The sequence below is a fragment of the Stegastes partitus genome, unplaced genomic scaffold (assembly GCF_000690725.1).
Source record: "Stegastes partitus isolate 25-593 unplaced genomic scaffold, Stegastes_partitus-1.0.2 Scaffold746, whole genome shotgun sequence".
NCBI classification, from domain to species: domain Eukaryota; kingdom Metazoa; phylum Chordata; class Actinopteri; family Pomacentridae; genus Stegastes; species Stegastes partitus.
The window spans coordinates 336,501-352,920 of NW_007578477.1; positions in this window are offsets into that span (position 1 = coordinate 336,501).

Here is a 16,420-nt window from a genome sequence, read left to right on the forward strand (position 1 = left end):
TCTCCATGGTAACTGATGCTGTGGAGCTAGATCTCCATGGTAACTGATGCTGTGGAGCTAGATCTCCATGGTAACTGATGCTGTGGAGCTAGATCCCTACGCTAACTGATGCTGTGGAGCTAGGTCTCCATGGTAACTGATGCTGTGGAGCTAACTTGGTTATTTTTAGAGTTTTGGACTTACATCGGCTGAAAGATCGTCTCCCTTTAACCAGATCGTTTGCTGACTATAATTTATGAGCGATACAGATTCTCAGCTGAGGGAATGTGTTTTAACTGCTAATGTGCTGCTTTGTGTGTTACTAATATCACTGAATGAAGCCGTGTAGTTACAGTATCACACACTGGATGCATCATGTTGCCATGGGAACCTGACGTGTACTTAGTTGGCTTTGCAGAAAACACATAAATATGTTTTTATGTTTGGCTCTGATTTGTTGTCAGGTCCGTTTACTCTGCTGGTACTGCAGCTGATAGAACACAGATGAGAACATGGATTATTCTGCTGGTATTTACTACAGAGAATATTCAATCATTAATTTAATTTTGCTTTAATTTGGCCAACAATTAAAGTGTTATCCTGCGTTATGGGACAGAGTCAGACCTAAATGCACTTCAAAACAAGATCAGGTTTAAATATATGAAGTTTAAAGTTTAACTTTAACGTGCAGCTGTCAGTTGTAAATAAGCGGCTGCATCGGTAAAATATAAAATATTTAAATATTAAACAGTTTTCTACCAGCATTCCTGTCTTGCACCGTTTGCAGTAGCAGCTTTTTTACCATCATAAATGTTTATATTCTTCATTGTTCTTCATTAAAACAACGTGTTGCCTGAAGCAGCTGCACACGATCGGTTCATTTTGTGCAGAAGAAGAATCACGTGACACGTTAAACACAGAATCTGAAGCAGAAAGTCTGAATTAACAAAGAAGTTTTGAAGAAGTTTAATCAATTATTCAATAAAATGACTTCAGGTGCTGTTCTATATGATGATATGACTGTTTCTGTCTGCAGACGTCTGACGAGCAGCTCCGTCACAAAGTCCTGGTTTGACTAAATTACATGAACCATTAACCGACACACGAGTCTTTGTCCTGGTGCCTCTTTACTGGTTAAACTGCTCGTAGTCTGAGTAATAAACGGTATGATCAGCATTTCCTGACATGCTTCTTCTTTCCTGTCCTATCGGTTAATAGACATTTAATTGGTTGAAATAATGAATCATTAACGTCCCAAACTGAGATAAATGGCAAACATTTACAGGCTACAGCTTCTCAAATGTCGAGGTTTAGCTGTTTTCTCTGTTGTGATGTTGTACATTTAGCTTTTCTTGCTGTTGTCCAAACAGAGGAGGTGATTTTAAAGCTATTTATTGTGCATATCGGTGCCTCTGTTGCCGCTGATGTAAGCACACAGTCAGTATTATGATTAACACCAGCTATAGAAGCTCACCAGACCACTAAAATCCAATTTTCTTCCCATTAATTTATCCTACGCGAGGCGTTTCAGCGTCCTGGCGGTGACGTCCAGAGGAGCTGAGTCAGAGCTCGGCGCTGTAGCGGGAAGAGCAAACATGACCTCAGTGAGGCGAGTCGCCGAGTCGCTGTGTGACTGAGGAGAAAATCAGCCGTTGTTGGTATCGGACAGCTGAGCCCCGAACAAACGTGGAGCTGCAGCGGTGCTCGCAGGCGACTTTAGCGGCTTTTGTTTGCACTCGGGTGTGAATGTGTAACCTGAGTGTTTGTGTGCTTTAGCTGGTACGACCTGAGGCAGCAGGACACCAGACGGAGCCGTGACACTCACAGGAAGTCAAGTTCTGCAGGAAAGACTATTTTAGCAATAAGCCGGTTCATTATTTTCTCTCAAAAAGCAACACAAACATCTTCTTTAAGTTTATTCTAGCCTGACATTGTTGTATCATCACCATGTCTAGTGAAACGTAATCTTTATTAAATCGTCATCATGCCTCTTTTGTATCCGGCTGTGTCACATGTAAATGTCCCCGACGAAGGATCAATAAAGTTTATCTTAATGCAAACTGTACAAAATGTAAACATCATATTAAAGTGCAAAACCTTCAATGTGATAAAAAGAAACCACAAGAATACGGCTGATTGTTTCCTAAACAAAGTGAAAAAGTGATGTCTGTTTATGGACAGTGTTTTTTTTGTCACATTTGTCTTCACTGTGGACTCTGTGCTCTGTGGAAACATCACAACCACGACTAGAAGCAGAGAGAACTCATATAAAAAGTAAGACTGAAAGTTGAATTTCTTTCAGTATTTTATAACTGAAAAAAACCTGCATTAATATGTACAACTTTGCAACTGTTTTCTAATTAGATGCCATACTTGTATCCTCTCTGCTTTGTGTGAACACTTTCTGCAGTTTAGCCAAAAAACTCTCTGAATTTTTGCTGCGTCATCGTTGGCCACAGCTGAGTCACTGAAGGCTTCACAGCTGCGACAAGGAACGCAGAATTTTTTGTTTTTCGCAGAATCTTAATAGTTCACACAGTTTAAATGAAGCATGAAAAAAATGTAGATTTATTTGTTTTTCCTGCTTGATGAGGCGTTCAAGGACTGTCGGACAGCTGAAAATTTAATGATTTATTTATTTTTTTTACTGTTTCTGGCTCAGAAAAAGTTTGTGATGTTTTGTGTTTGACTTGGGGTTAAAGCATTTCCAGTCTGAAGCGCGAAATGTGAGGAAATAGATTGTTTTTGGATAAACATTCAGCATCTGATCACTTAGCACAGACTGAGAAATGCAAGAAATGCTAATTAAAAGATGCTTCTTTGATCAACTTTACCCAATACTCGCAACTCGTATGGTTTTTTTTTTACACAGTTTTACTTTTCCTCCACTTAGCTTGCCTCCTGGTTATATTTCTTCACTTCAAACAGCTCTGGGTTCACAACAGCACATGCTCGATGCCGACACGAGAACACGGACCAAAGCAAGTATCTGGACTCATCACGCTTGCTGTTATTTATAATTAAACCCCCAAAAGGTCCAAAAAAAAACCCTCAGTGTGGATTTTAGCTCATAAAAGTCCGACTAATAATGAACTGCCTGTTTTGGTTTCTTCCAAAGCCCAACTTTAGCTGTTAAACACTGAGCCAGTAGAGAAGGTTTACATTTCAAACACGTGTATTTATGACAGAAACAGAGCGGCGTTGTGTTCAGTACACAAATGAAGACATGGGCGTTGGTGTGCTCAAAGGTTTTATAAGTTCAGTTTTTAATCTCGCATAATCCCACAAATAAACTCATAATATTCTACAACTCTTTTATAGCTGCTGGCTGCTCACAGGAAACGAACCTCACAGCTCTGTTTTACATTTATGATGATGAGGGTTGAAAAGATAATAAAATAAGGAGACAGTCATAAAGCTGTAAATGTAGGCAGAGCTCCAGCTGGGTCAGGATGTGATCACTGAAGGCTCACCAGAGTTTATGGCACAAGATATGGATATTTATGAAGATAGTTGGGATGTTTTAGCTTCGCAGGTCAAACACTTTGACATATATTCTTTCTAAACTTTCTCATCATGACATTAGTTCAATGTGACAACAATGAAACAAACAAAACACTCACAGTGAAGCTAAAACATCTTCATCTCTCCCTGGTGGCTGTTAGGGTGACTTTTGAAATCAAATTCAACAGGTTAAGTGTGTTTTAGTGTCATTACGGAACAACTAATGCATGAACAAAGGGAGTTCCAGCCAGAACTAAAGGACATATACATGCATATCTACGTTTTAAACCAGTTGTGTTAATGTTTAACCGGGTTTATCCTGAAGCCTTTAGCTGTTGAACTCTTTGGTGCACAAATGAATGAATGCGAGTATACAGGTGTTGAAAAGTCTCTGAGCTCGTGCTGACAAAACAAACGCAGAAGTCAACTCGTGATGTTTTCTGTAGCTGCTTCATATTTGAATCCATAATTCTACAGACGTCATTTTAAACGTCCATCGAGAGTTTCAAACCGTAGTTTTGTATCATGGAACTTTATTTTTCAGCTTAAACATTCAGAGAAAAGTTATTTCCAAACTGCTCGATGATAGAATCGGACTGTCAGCGCTGGTTTGTGGACGGACGGACGGACAAAAGCTCAGTTATTGTCTGAACATCTGCACATTGAAAGAGAGCGTGAATGGGTGAATAAATGAATGGATGAGTGAATGAGTACCAGTGTGGACGCAGAGAGCCCGATCTGACTGCATGCAGCTCGCTGCGCCGACTGACACCAGGCTGCTCTGATATGAGTCTGAACGGGTCGACTGTGACTCTGCTCTTTGTCCTGAAACACAAGACGTGAACTCATTATTGTTCACTACAGATGCTGCAGAGGGAGAATGATGTGATGGCATCTGAAAGTGTGACACAGAGAGGGATGAAGCGTGAACATGTGGGAAAAGACATGCCATAAATACAAACTTGTTTACTTCTGTAAACACATGCAATTAGTAATAACTGTATAATAACAGCTTTGTTTGCATAGCGTTTGTATTATCTTACTTTAAGAGATAAAGCAGAAAAATATGCAAACGTGTTGAAAGTAAAAACCTTTACCGTCACATCATTTGACTGCTGCTAGTCGTGTATTATTGTGCAAACAACAATATTTTAAAAGGTGTTTTAGACAGGATTAGCTGACGTGCACTGTATAAATAAATAAATCCATAAGTATATAAATACATTAAAGAAATAAATCCCGTAAAATAATAATTTTAAAAAAGTAAAAATCTGTCAGGAAAGGTGTCAGAAATAGGTTTAAAAATCAAGGAATAATGTAATGTCAACAACAACAACAAAAACAAACAAACAAAACAAAACAAACATGCAATGATGTTTAAAAAAAAAAGAAAAAAAGAAAGAAAGTAAAAATCTGTCAGGAAAGGTGTCAGAAATTATATGAAACAAAAAAAAAAAAAGAGGAATACGCTCATTTTCAAAACAACAACAAACAAAAAACAAACAAAAGAACGCACAAATAAAAAACTGCAATAAAAACAACAAACCAAGCTGAAAATGAAAACAGTTTTAAAAAACAACGCAAAAAAACACACCAACAAACAAAAGCAACAATCAAAAAACAACAAACAAACATGGCGATAAAAAAACAACAAACAAACAAAACAACATACCAAAAGCAACAAACAAAAAGCTGCAATAAAAACAACAAACCAAGCTGAAAATGAAAACAGTTTTTAATAACAAACAAAAATGAACGGAAAATAAAAACACCAACAATCAAAACCAAAGAATGACCCAAACAAACAAGCAAACCAAAAACAACAACAGCCCCCCCCCAAAAAAACACAAACAAAAAGCATAAAACCAACAAAACAAAAACAACAAAAATAGAACATAGATAAACAATAGTTCAGTCTAACAGCAGCAGATGTTTTAGTCGATGCAGACAATAATTGCAGCTTTAGTGTTGTTTCTTGTTTTTTTTCCATTCCAGGTGGTCAAATCTTTAAATTTAGAATAAACTAAAGGTCCCTCGCCTACAGTCGTTCTTTCATTAACAGATTTAAACACTACCGAGCCATTCTAAAATCATGTCAGGCTCCAGATCCAGAATCTTAAAGGCCCTTTAATGGGGTTGAATAAAGTCAAATCAACCTTCAACAAAGACAGTTTAAGCATCACATGAGTTTTTTTTTTGTACCAGCTGTGGAGGAAGTCTGAATATTAAACTGTCGTGAGGAGACTCCTCGAGCCGTCCGATGATTTACCGACGCGCTAATAATCGTATGATGTGAGTCAGGATCCAAACGGTGCCATGAGACCATGTTAGGCCTGGATCGGCTTCATGTCCGCAGACAAAGACGGATTGTAGAGGCGGGGAGGACGGAAAGTGTGTCTCTGTGGCCGCCGGTGGTGCGTCTGCTCTGTCTCAGTTGTGGCGTGTTTCTCTTCTTCTGTTGCGTAAATGAGCCTCTTTTCCTTCGCGACGGTCTGTTGACCTTTTCATCTGCCGCCGAACTCGCAGAAAGAGAAAGAACAAGAACTCGTCTGGTCGGAAGGAGGAAAGAAGCAACGCTCCAGTTTCATTTCTCCTCACAGTTTGTGGTGTTGTTGTTCGATTCCAGTATTCTGTCTCTGCTCTGATGCAGCCATTTTTTTTTTTTTAAAGGATCAACTATTTAATCAGATTTTGTTCTCATAAGGCCTCCACATAGCGACCATGCAAGTGAACTGCTTTCTCGTGTGTTTTCTGCTAGATTAAGCTGCACAAAAACATTTCTAATCGCGTCTTTTTTCCATTTATTTTGTATCTTTATTGTTGCTCCTCTTCAGTCAACCAATCACACTTTCGATGGGGCGTGGCTTGTCACCATGGCAACCCAAAAAATGGAGGGAAAGCTTAAAAAATGTAATAAAATTATCGTATTTTGACCTAAACCGAGATAATTTTCGCCTCCCTTTGGTGCCTAAACTTGTTTTCCTGAAGCTCAGTGGAAAACGAGTGAAAACTGAAAGTAAACGACGACAGAAGTTTAAATCTAAAACCGGCGTCCTGGGCAGAAGTCCAGCCTCTAGTTTACGCCTTAAGACAGATGTTGTGGCTTTTTGAAACTGGCCTCCTTTGTAATGATGTTAACGGCGACAAACTACATTTATTTTGAAAGATTCCCCTTAAAAATGCACTTTATTTGTCTAAAAATGTAATTTTACAACCACAAGTGGACTGTTTACGAAGTACGTGCTAAGCGACTAAAGGAATCGACAATGGTGTTTGAGCAGAGCTGTAGGTGAGCTGCTGCGACATTTGAAGGCAGGAAGGGTTTATTTTCACACAAAAACAATGTAAATATGTAGCTTTGATACACATAGATGAGTTTTTAGGGGTTTTATTCAATGACCAAGCAGGAATTTTAACCTGGATTGGTTGATTTCTTGATGCTAACTACTATCAACAGCTCAGCTCATTGCATCCCTGCTTTACGTAACGCATCTATTTGTTCATATTTTAATTGTGCACTTTTTGTTGGCGTCTAGCTAGCAATGGGCCTCCATGACAGAGACTTCTGTGTCGAGACAGTGAGCTCAGTTTAACCAGGACGGCGTTACTGTAGCTAGTTAGAGTGAGTTTAGTATGAACACGCTAAACAAGGAGGCAACACCATGGCTGAGTATTTTTACCTTGAAACTCCAATGAAAAAAAACCCCACAGATTCAGACTTTCAGGTTAAGAGAGATGAGTTTTTAAGGGTTTGATTGATGACTACGGAGGAGTTTTTAACATGTGTTTGGTCGATTTCTTGCCCCTACAATGTTCATTCAAACAGATCAGATCATTGCATCCCTACTTTAAGTGTTGCATCTATTTGTGGCTCAACTTTACGCCCAGACAAACCCGTTGTACAGTAAACCACTGCCATGTGTAGGGAACCATGACTGTGCTGCCTGTGGAGAACCAGACCTTCAGATCTGAGTGTTTGGTGCGTTTTCATTAAAGTGGGTCAAACTCTGTCTGTTTGTGTTTGGAAGGATTGAGATAAACTGGAAGCTCCGCCAATGGTGCCAGAACTTCCTCTCCAAAAGCCCCGACTGGTTTCACCCAATAGAGTTCTCACCGTTTCTGGGGTTGTCATGGAGAAGTCCTGTCGTTACCATGGGGATTCATCTATCACCATGGCACTGCCTTGGCAACCATGTATGAACTAATTTCCTCCTGGCTGGTCATTATCAAGATCCAGTCCAAAGATATCATTAATATGCAGCGAGTATCTCTGATAGTTTGCAGCTGAAATGGAGGCATTTCCATATTTTTTTTTGTGCTTCATTCGAGGGTTTGCGACGTCTTAACTGTAGTGTGAAGTTGGTGGAAAAAGAGAGGAAGTGAGGTGGAAAGGTGGATGGACAAGCAAAAACCTGAACAAGGGAGGGGAAAGAAAAGAAAAGCAGATAGAAGACGAGTACTTGATATGAGGAAAGAAGATCATTTTTCCTGCTTTGGTTTACATAAACTCAGATCTTTATCAGGTTCGTCGACATTCCTGCAAGTCAGGCAAACGGAGAAACTGCAGAAAGGGACACAACAGAGTGAGATTGTTGCTTTAGTTCAGTATATCCGCTCAAACTGTCGCATTTATGTTTGTTTAAAACCTGCAAATGTGAAAATCTGGAGTAGAACGAAGCCATCAGCTCCGTTTAACCAGCTGTAAATTCATTTTTATTCTGCCACCAAATATGACTTTTACAATCGACAACCCGCAGCTGCGTCCGACAAGTTCACGCCTGTGCGCTGAGGTTTGCCAGGAAGCTTCTTGGGAAGCCGCTGTGCAGGATCAAGGCGTTCATCTGGCAGGGAAAGTGCATAAACCATAAATCTAATCACGGTTACAAAATACCGTAATTCCTGCAACGACAAGAAGATTACATAACGGTGATTTACAGCGTGTACATGCCATCATACGCCTCCTGAGGACGTCTCTGAAAGCTGTGACGTTGTTTTAGGATGTGTATGTAACAGCCGGTTAGACTGTCGGTGGTTCTTCCTGAGGTGTGTGGAGAAGAATATCACAGGATTTCTGGAGATTTTAGAGCTTCTCACTGTGTTCGGGCACCGTCAAGTTGAAAGCAAGTCCTGTTAGATATTCAGTTTCTTCTCTGTGCAGGATCAAAGGCGTACAGCTGGCAGGAAAAGTGCATAAAACGTAAATCTCTAATTCCTGCAACACAAAGAAGCTTACAGAACAGTGATTTACAGCATACTGAGCTCCTGCAGATGCTTTTAAAAGTCTGTCTTGTCCAATATATCTGAGTTAATTCCAGGTCGGACTGTAGCGGCGCAGGACTTCTGGAGATTTTAGAGCTTCTCGCTGTGTTTAAGCACCGCTGATTGAAAGCTTGTCCACAACCCTGCAGATGTTTCTTAAAGAATGCGACTTTGAGCTTTTTTTTCCAGGAAATAGCAGCTATGTGTCAGACTGTAGCATCGTGTTCATGTGATTATTCCTGAGGCGTGTCGAGGACATTAAACGGACGTAGCGCAGGATTTCTGGAGATTTTAGAACTTCTTACTGTGCAAGTAGTTCAGTTACAACTCTTTTATGCCCTGAACCCCAAACCTGAAAGTGAGTTTTAAAGACATTTTATTTCTACTAAAAAGTCTCCAAAGTTACGCTTATTATTAGAACCCACGGTTTTTATCTATTCAGTGGTGCTAATCATGTGGAACTGTGGTTCAGGTGGTGAAATTCACCAAAATTAACCCTAAAATCGGGATATTTTTATTAAAATCAATGTATTCTACATTCATTTAAATTAAAAAAATGTACCATGAATTAAACGTTTAACTGAATAAAAATAAAAATATAAACAATTCTGTTCTTCTCGGCGCAACTGGGAAGTCATTCGTGACCCCTGAGTTTTCAGGTGACCTGCAGGCAGTGTGTCCACACATAGACAATAAATAGAAAACAAATGCAGCACGGCTCAGAAACAGTGAACAGAGGACCAAGTTGTTGGAGGATACATTCAGCACGGTGGAACATCTTTCTACAGCTGATGAGCAGATTAAAGAGGAAAATGTTTGTAGACTGTCCGCCTCACAAATCTGTATTTTTACAAACAGTACTTGTTTGTTTCTTGTTATTTTGATAATTTTGTAAAGTTTCACCGTTTTTTTACTGGATGCAGTGTTAGCTTGACGTTGGATACGATGACCCTGCAGTGACAGAATCTCACATTTCAGTGAACGTTGCTGTTTTTATGTCATGTCCACGTCCGAATAGTGACCACACAGACCGCTGAAACCAGAAGCTGACACACACTGTATAAAAAGGTGTGATGGCTGGACATTCCCATGGTGCTTATACTTGATATAATTGGCTGAACAGATGAACGTGGAACCTTCAGGCATCTGGAAACTGTACCCAACAATGAACCAGACTGGTGGAGGTCCACAGGTCTCCTCCTGATATCTCGGCTGGTTTCTGTAGATGTTCCATGTTGTCACTGAAGGAAGCAGTGAGTTTGAGATGTGCCTCCAATTAACTCACATGTTGTCAATTAGCCAATCAGAAGCTTCCAAAGTTATGACATCATCATCTTTCCCAAACAGTTTGAAGGCATCTCAGTGGATGTAAACTTCTGACTTTGAAGAAAGTCATAAAAAACCCTCTCTCTCATTATTCTGGCGTTTAGCAAACAGACATAATGTTGGTGATCCTGACTGACATAAAACAGGAAAAGTTTGATTTGATGTTTTAATGTCAGACTGAGAAAAAAGGTTTGATGTGTTTTTATACGGTGGATGTAAACTTCTACTGTGTAGGTTTCTGTTTCTACCAGTGGTGTTGCTTCAGGCTGCTCTCGGCGAGTTCATCAGATAAATACCATTTAAGATCAGCGAGAACCAAACCCGTGAGCGCTGCCAGAGTCTTTTATGTGAAGGCCTTTATTCTCTGTCAGAGTTTACCGGCTGTGGTAATAAAGTTGTGAGGACGCCCACCCAGACAGGCAGAAACAAGCCCGCTGGATTCACCGACGTTTTATTGACTACATGAATCAGGAGATTACAGATTATCTGTTTTTAACTTTATTTTATTATCTTGCCAGACGACTACAAACCTGATAGACCTGTGGACTTGGCACGAGTTAGTCTCGCATAAATGAAAGTGTTGTTTTAAGCTTGTCAGTTCAGGACTGAGAGGAATGTTTCCTCCTCCACTGAGGAGTTTGTTTGTGCTGATTGTTTCTTCATTTTAATCTCCAGTGTGCTGGATGACAAACAGTCTGACAGCCGCACAGAGGGAAGGTTCCTCTGTGCTCACCTGAAATCTGACTTTAAGATGTTAAAAAACAAAATATTTAGTGTTCTTTCGCTCTTCGACTTTGTGGATTCACAAAGTGTGAACTAAAAATGGACTTTGCAGTGAAGTCAGAGGCATCCGGTATCTATTCATTGCATTTTTTTTTAAAATGAAATTTATTTTTTTAATATTCTGTTTGTATTTTTCATTGAGGATGCAGGAGTGGCTGCAATTTTAAAATTGTGTCACAGTGTAGAAAACACAACATATCAAACACGTTTTAATCCTAAAAAGATTAGTTTTCACCATGAAACTTCTCCAGCAGACAACTTACAATACGACAACTGTTTTATTGTTTACTCATCCACGTTGGGAATTATAGGTTTAAATATATACTTATATAAAAATATCACACTTCTCTGTAATTTCCAGAACAGAAATCTGAGGCACCTTCAAAATTCTGCTGACATTTTGTAGACAAAGGTTTTTTTCACAGGGAATTAATTTTTTTTTATTACTTCATGGATCAGAAAATACTGTCAGCAGTCAACAAAGGAATATTTCAAAAACTAAAGGAACATCAGTAAAAATAAATAAGATACATAACTATTGTTGATATTAAAGAGATCATTCTGCATGTAGAAAATCCAGATTCTTCTATATGTCAGTGTATTATAAGACTACATATGTTTCCCAAGAAGCCCCACATCATGATGCTGCCACCGCCGTGCTTCGGCGTAGGGACGGTTTGTTAGTGAGGACGTGTTGTGATGATTATTTTACATATTGGAATATTACCGGCTGGCAGATTTGTTTTTGTTGTTTGTTTTTTTTTACAGTGTAGATGTAGGAAACCAAATTGTGAAAGCGCGTCGTCACAAACACACCATCAAGCGTCGAGCGTGGCGACGGCAGCATCATGAAGTTAGTTTATCGCTTTTGTTTTTCTGTATTTTTATCCTTAATTATTTTATAATTATTAATATATTTATTTATTTAAATGAGTTTAACCAACTTGTATTCAACTTCAGTCCTTTTTTTTTTCTACTAGTCTTTTTTATTTTAAAACAAGTCACGAAAAATGATAAATATCGACTGAATTTGAGCGTTTTATCGCTGTAAGAGTTGAAGTCACCTCCTCGCCTGCTACAAACCAGTCAGATACGTCTGAGGGTCACACCTGCTTAAAACTTAAACCAACCAATCAGCACACGACAACCTTTTTGTTTTTCCTGCCTCAAACCTGCACAGTATAGTCTTCGCTGCATCGACTGACAAACATGGAGTTAAATATAGACGGGAGGCGTTTTTCTTCAGTCTGCTCCGGCTGTAATAAACCCATTATCCTCATATCTGACATTTTCATAATCATTTAAATAGCGTCTCATTACTGACCTGAATGTTTTGGTCCCATTAGCGTTCACCACCTTCTGTGGACTCTAACCACCAGGTCTTGTTGTTCAGGGCTGTGCAGCACTTACTGGACACTTACGAAACCACTCCCTGTTCCAGGAGGCCTTTAATGGCCTGATGAAAGAGAACATCAGCCGTGGAAGTATTGTGTTACCTCTGGGTGCAGCGTTATTGCGAGTTTAATCCAGGCTGAGAGTCGATGCATCACAAAGACTGAACCAGAGGAAGAGGTGGACGTCAACAGAAGAATGATTTGGGCTGCAAATAATGATTATTTCTGTTGTTGATTGTTTTCTGGACTGACTGATGAGTTGTTGGTGTTTCACTGTTTCCCAAATCAGTTTACGGTCATAGAGGAGCAAAGAAACCAGAAAATATTCACATTTAAGAAGCTGCAAACAGAGAATTTAGACTTTAATAGGTGCAATACAAAGTCCTGCACCTTAAACAGAACAAGCATGAATAGAAGGAGAGAGAACTCAGACGTGACTGTTTTCTGTATGACGAACTTACGACAAATCGTAAAAAAGAAGAAAAACAGTTGAATTTGACTGTTTAATGTACAAAAATGTGGGGGAAAAAAATCACAAATTTGACCAATACTGAGAACAAAATCATCGATTCTACATGCAATAGATATTTTACTGATTCTAATTTATTTTCATGGTTTATTTTTGACCACATTTTTAAACAAGACGTTGTGAGTTTGATGAAATTTCATAATTTTATGCCGAGATTTGGCGAAACCAAAAGTCACACATGAGAAGTTCAAGGACTGTCAAAAAGTTGTACATCTGATCAGTTTTTTTTTTCTCTTTTGTGGTTTTAAGCTCTGAAAAAATTGCATCAAGAGAGGAACTCCAGAGAGTCCGCATGTATAATAAAGCTAAAAAAAGATAAATTAATGATGATTATTTCTGTCTTATTCATTTTATTTTTGGCTCTAAAGCCAATAAAATACAATAAATAATGTGTTGTGATGTTAAAACTCCAGTGAAATCTTTTAATATAAACGATGAATCATTACATAAATGATTATTGTCATCAGCAGTCCATTTCCTTGTACATTATGCCGTCACATTGATTTTTTATTACACTAATTGCAACAGCAGTGCACAATGACCGTTAGTATGTAGTAAACACTGTGTAGTTGTAGTATCTTATGTGGAACTGGGTCAGAACGGGCGGATAATTGTGCCACTGTAGGTTTTTATGAAGACGGTTGTTGTCGTTGTAATATCAGGCTGTAACCACCAGATGTCGCCCTGGACTCTTGAATTCAATCAGAATGTGCTGGAATAAAACTTGTAGGTCTCACAAAGCTCAGATTAACCTCCACTACGACTCTTTTATACTGTTTTATTCTGCATTTTTGACACCTTTTGCTGCAGCTTATTTCCGTTTGTCAAAGAACAACAGAGAAAGAAAGGCGGTTTAGTACCGTAGAGAACACCAGGGATGAATGAATACAAGCCTTGAGTCAATGGGTGATACAGTTATAATTGTTCTGGGCGAACTGACTCACAACGGCATAATCCACTCACAAAACGCACACACACTGAAAGGGCAGTAATCCACAGCGATCCGCCACCAGGGGTTCACTGTCTTTGTTCATTATTGATGAGGCTGAGGGATGAATTGAAGAATTTTTAACCGACAGCGACCCATCGTCACTTCGTCTTCCTCTTACGCCGATTCTCCGTAGAGAGCGTTGAATAAACAGTAATTTAGCGGAGCGGTAACATCTCCAGAGCTCCGTCTGCAGCCATGTGTTCAAGCTTTTTATCGAGCTGCAGACTCGGAGTGGGTCGAAGTTACGACGCCTGTTTAGACATCTTGGTTTGTTATAACAGCAGAATCTGACACTTGTGACAAAACGTGGATATAAAATGTTGTCTTCAGAAAGAAAAATGACAAAACCTTCACCTTTACAGCCATTTTTGGGATCTTCTGTGAAAAGCTGTCGCGATTTTCGAGCAGCAGTATTTCAGAAAATTAACATCAAGACGACATGATGTGAATGTAAAGCAACGGCTGAAACTCGCTCACGTTGATTTCTGTGTCGAGATTTAAGCAGCTGAGTTTGTTTCGTCTTTTTGTTTCCAAGGCTCCTGTTTTTGATCGTCTTTAACTTTTTGTTGATCATCATTTTTAGTGTTTTGATTAATAGATTCGGCTGTAGTACCTGGTTGCGCCACCAGATGGAGCCTCTTGCTGTTCAGTAGCGGTCACTCAGACTACAGGCAGTTCCATGTTAGCAACTGGAGACCATTGTGGGAGTTTAGCCAATAAAGGGTCACCATGACAAAGTCTCCTGCGATGTTTTATGCCTACCAGCGTTATCGGCGATTTTGCACCTTAACAGTGTCAACGTTGTCCAGTGGCTGATTGTGTTTACTGAGCTGTTATGTGATATAATTTAAATATTGATGAACTGATTGATTGGTAAGGCTGTCACTTGTTGGCTCAGACAACTTGTTGACACTGGATTGTTGCCTGTATCAGATATGCCAAAAACGTCCAACTCATACTGTTTCCAACTAACTGCAGAGAACATCAGGCTCCTCATGTTGTGGAATTAACATTTAATTGTGCCTACTCTCTCTCAGGGTGTTTGCCCACATTTAATGGCTAAAACTAAAAATTCTTCAACTTTAATGTGAAACGTGGTATATTTATTTGATGCTTTCAGATAGCCTGGTAGATGTTATCTGGTCCATGTTCATTTTAGGCCCATGCTGATACCTCATTTTACGGCCCTCATTGGGAACATACACCATACCTGTGACGAGCTAGCTTTATAGTGTATCCCTGGTAGTCAGTATCTCCTGTGTCATCTGTGCTACCGTAAAAAAAACGACAATTGCATTTTAGGAGTTTTGCCATTAATTTGGTGCTCATGTGTTGGTTTTTGTTAACACTAGCATGCTGAGGAGGACTAAACGCACCCTAGTGGGGATGCTGATGATAATTAATTCATCATTTGGTGTTTAACGATTACGTATGTATGAACTGATAAGGCAGAAATGTATTGTGGATCAGCTGCAGTACCTGGTTGAGCCACCAGGTGGAGCCTCGTACTGTTTAATACAGTATCTACCAGAGGAGGCGGTAACTTGAACTACAGGAAGTTGTGTTTCAGTGCTGGGGTTTGGTTACCAACTGGTACCAAGACAGAGACTTCTGTGGTTAATGACGTCTGGCCATTAACATTCACAGGATAAACGTCAATCTACTCGAGCAATGTGTTTATTGTTGAGCGGCTGATGTAGGCGGGAAATTTCTGCCAAGCTATTTGGGTGTCAGCTGCCAAACAATAACAATTTATTATTGTATGAAAAAATAGTTTCTAGACTCGACAAAACTAAGTTCAAGGACTATTGGAAAGTTTTCCCCCCAATTTCTGGCTCTAGAGCTCTCAATCTAAAAAAAAAAGTGATAGAAGAATTATTACGTTGTTAGCAGAAAGCTCCGGTAGGCTCTTTAATTTAGACATTATAGTCTACAAATAGCAGTCTGCCTCCTTCTGTAAATTCTGTTGCCGCATTGATTTCCAGTGTACTAATTGCAAAAGCAGTCCACAGTGACAGTACCTATGAAACCCTGTGTGGTTGTTTTATCTTTTATGGAATTTGGTCTGAGCATGTGTTTTATTGGGAATTTACAGGTTTTAATGAAGCGTTCACTTGTTGCCGATACTTTCTTTCTGGCGATTGCTGATCCTGATTAGGGTTAGATCCATTGTTCGGGTTGATATTTAGCATTTTTTCCCCAATTACCTGTATTTCAACTGAACCACTGAGACTCAGAGACTGCAAGAGCTGAACAAGAAACCAGGAAGTCGTCTGCTCTCACGGTGGCTAACGGCTATGCTAATGGCTAACGGCGAAGCTAGCAGGTTAACCACAGATTAACCCGAAACAGAGTCTGGAAAACAATAATTAATGATGCTTTAAGAGCTTAGCGGTGAATAAAAGTGACAGAACGGGGAAAGAAGAGCATCCCACATTAAAAGCAGAATTAAATCACTCCTATTTTTAAATAATCACCGTTATGAATGAAGAAGCCTGTGACTGGTGGGTCATCTGCTTTATTTTGTACTTAATGTATGTTGGTTGGAGATATCTGTCTTTCTTTATTACCAATAAAAATCCCGCCTCAGTCCTCCTTTAAGATTAATTTCCCACATTCACTGGACAAAATAAGGAAAAGCTTCTCCAGTTTAAC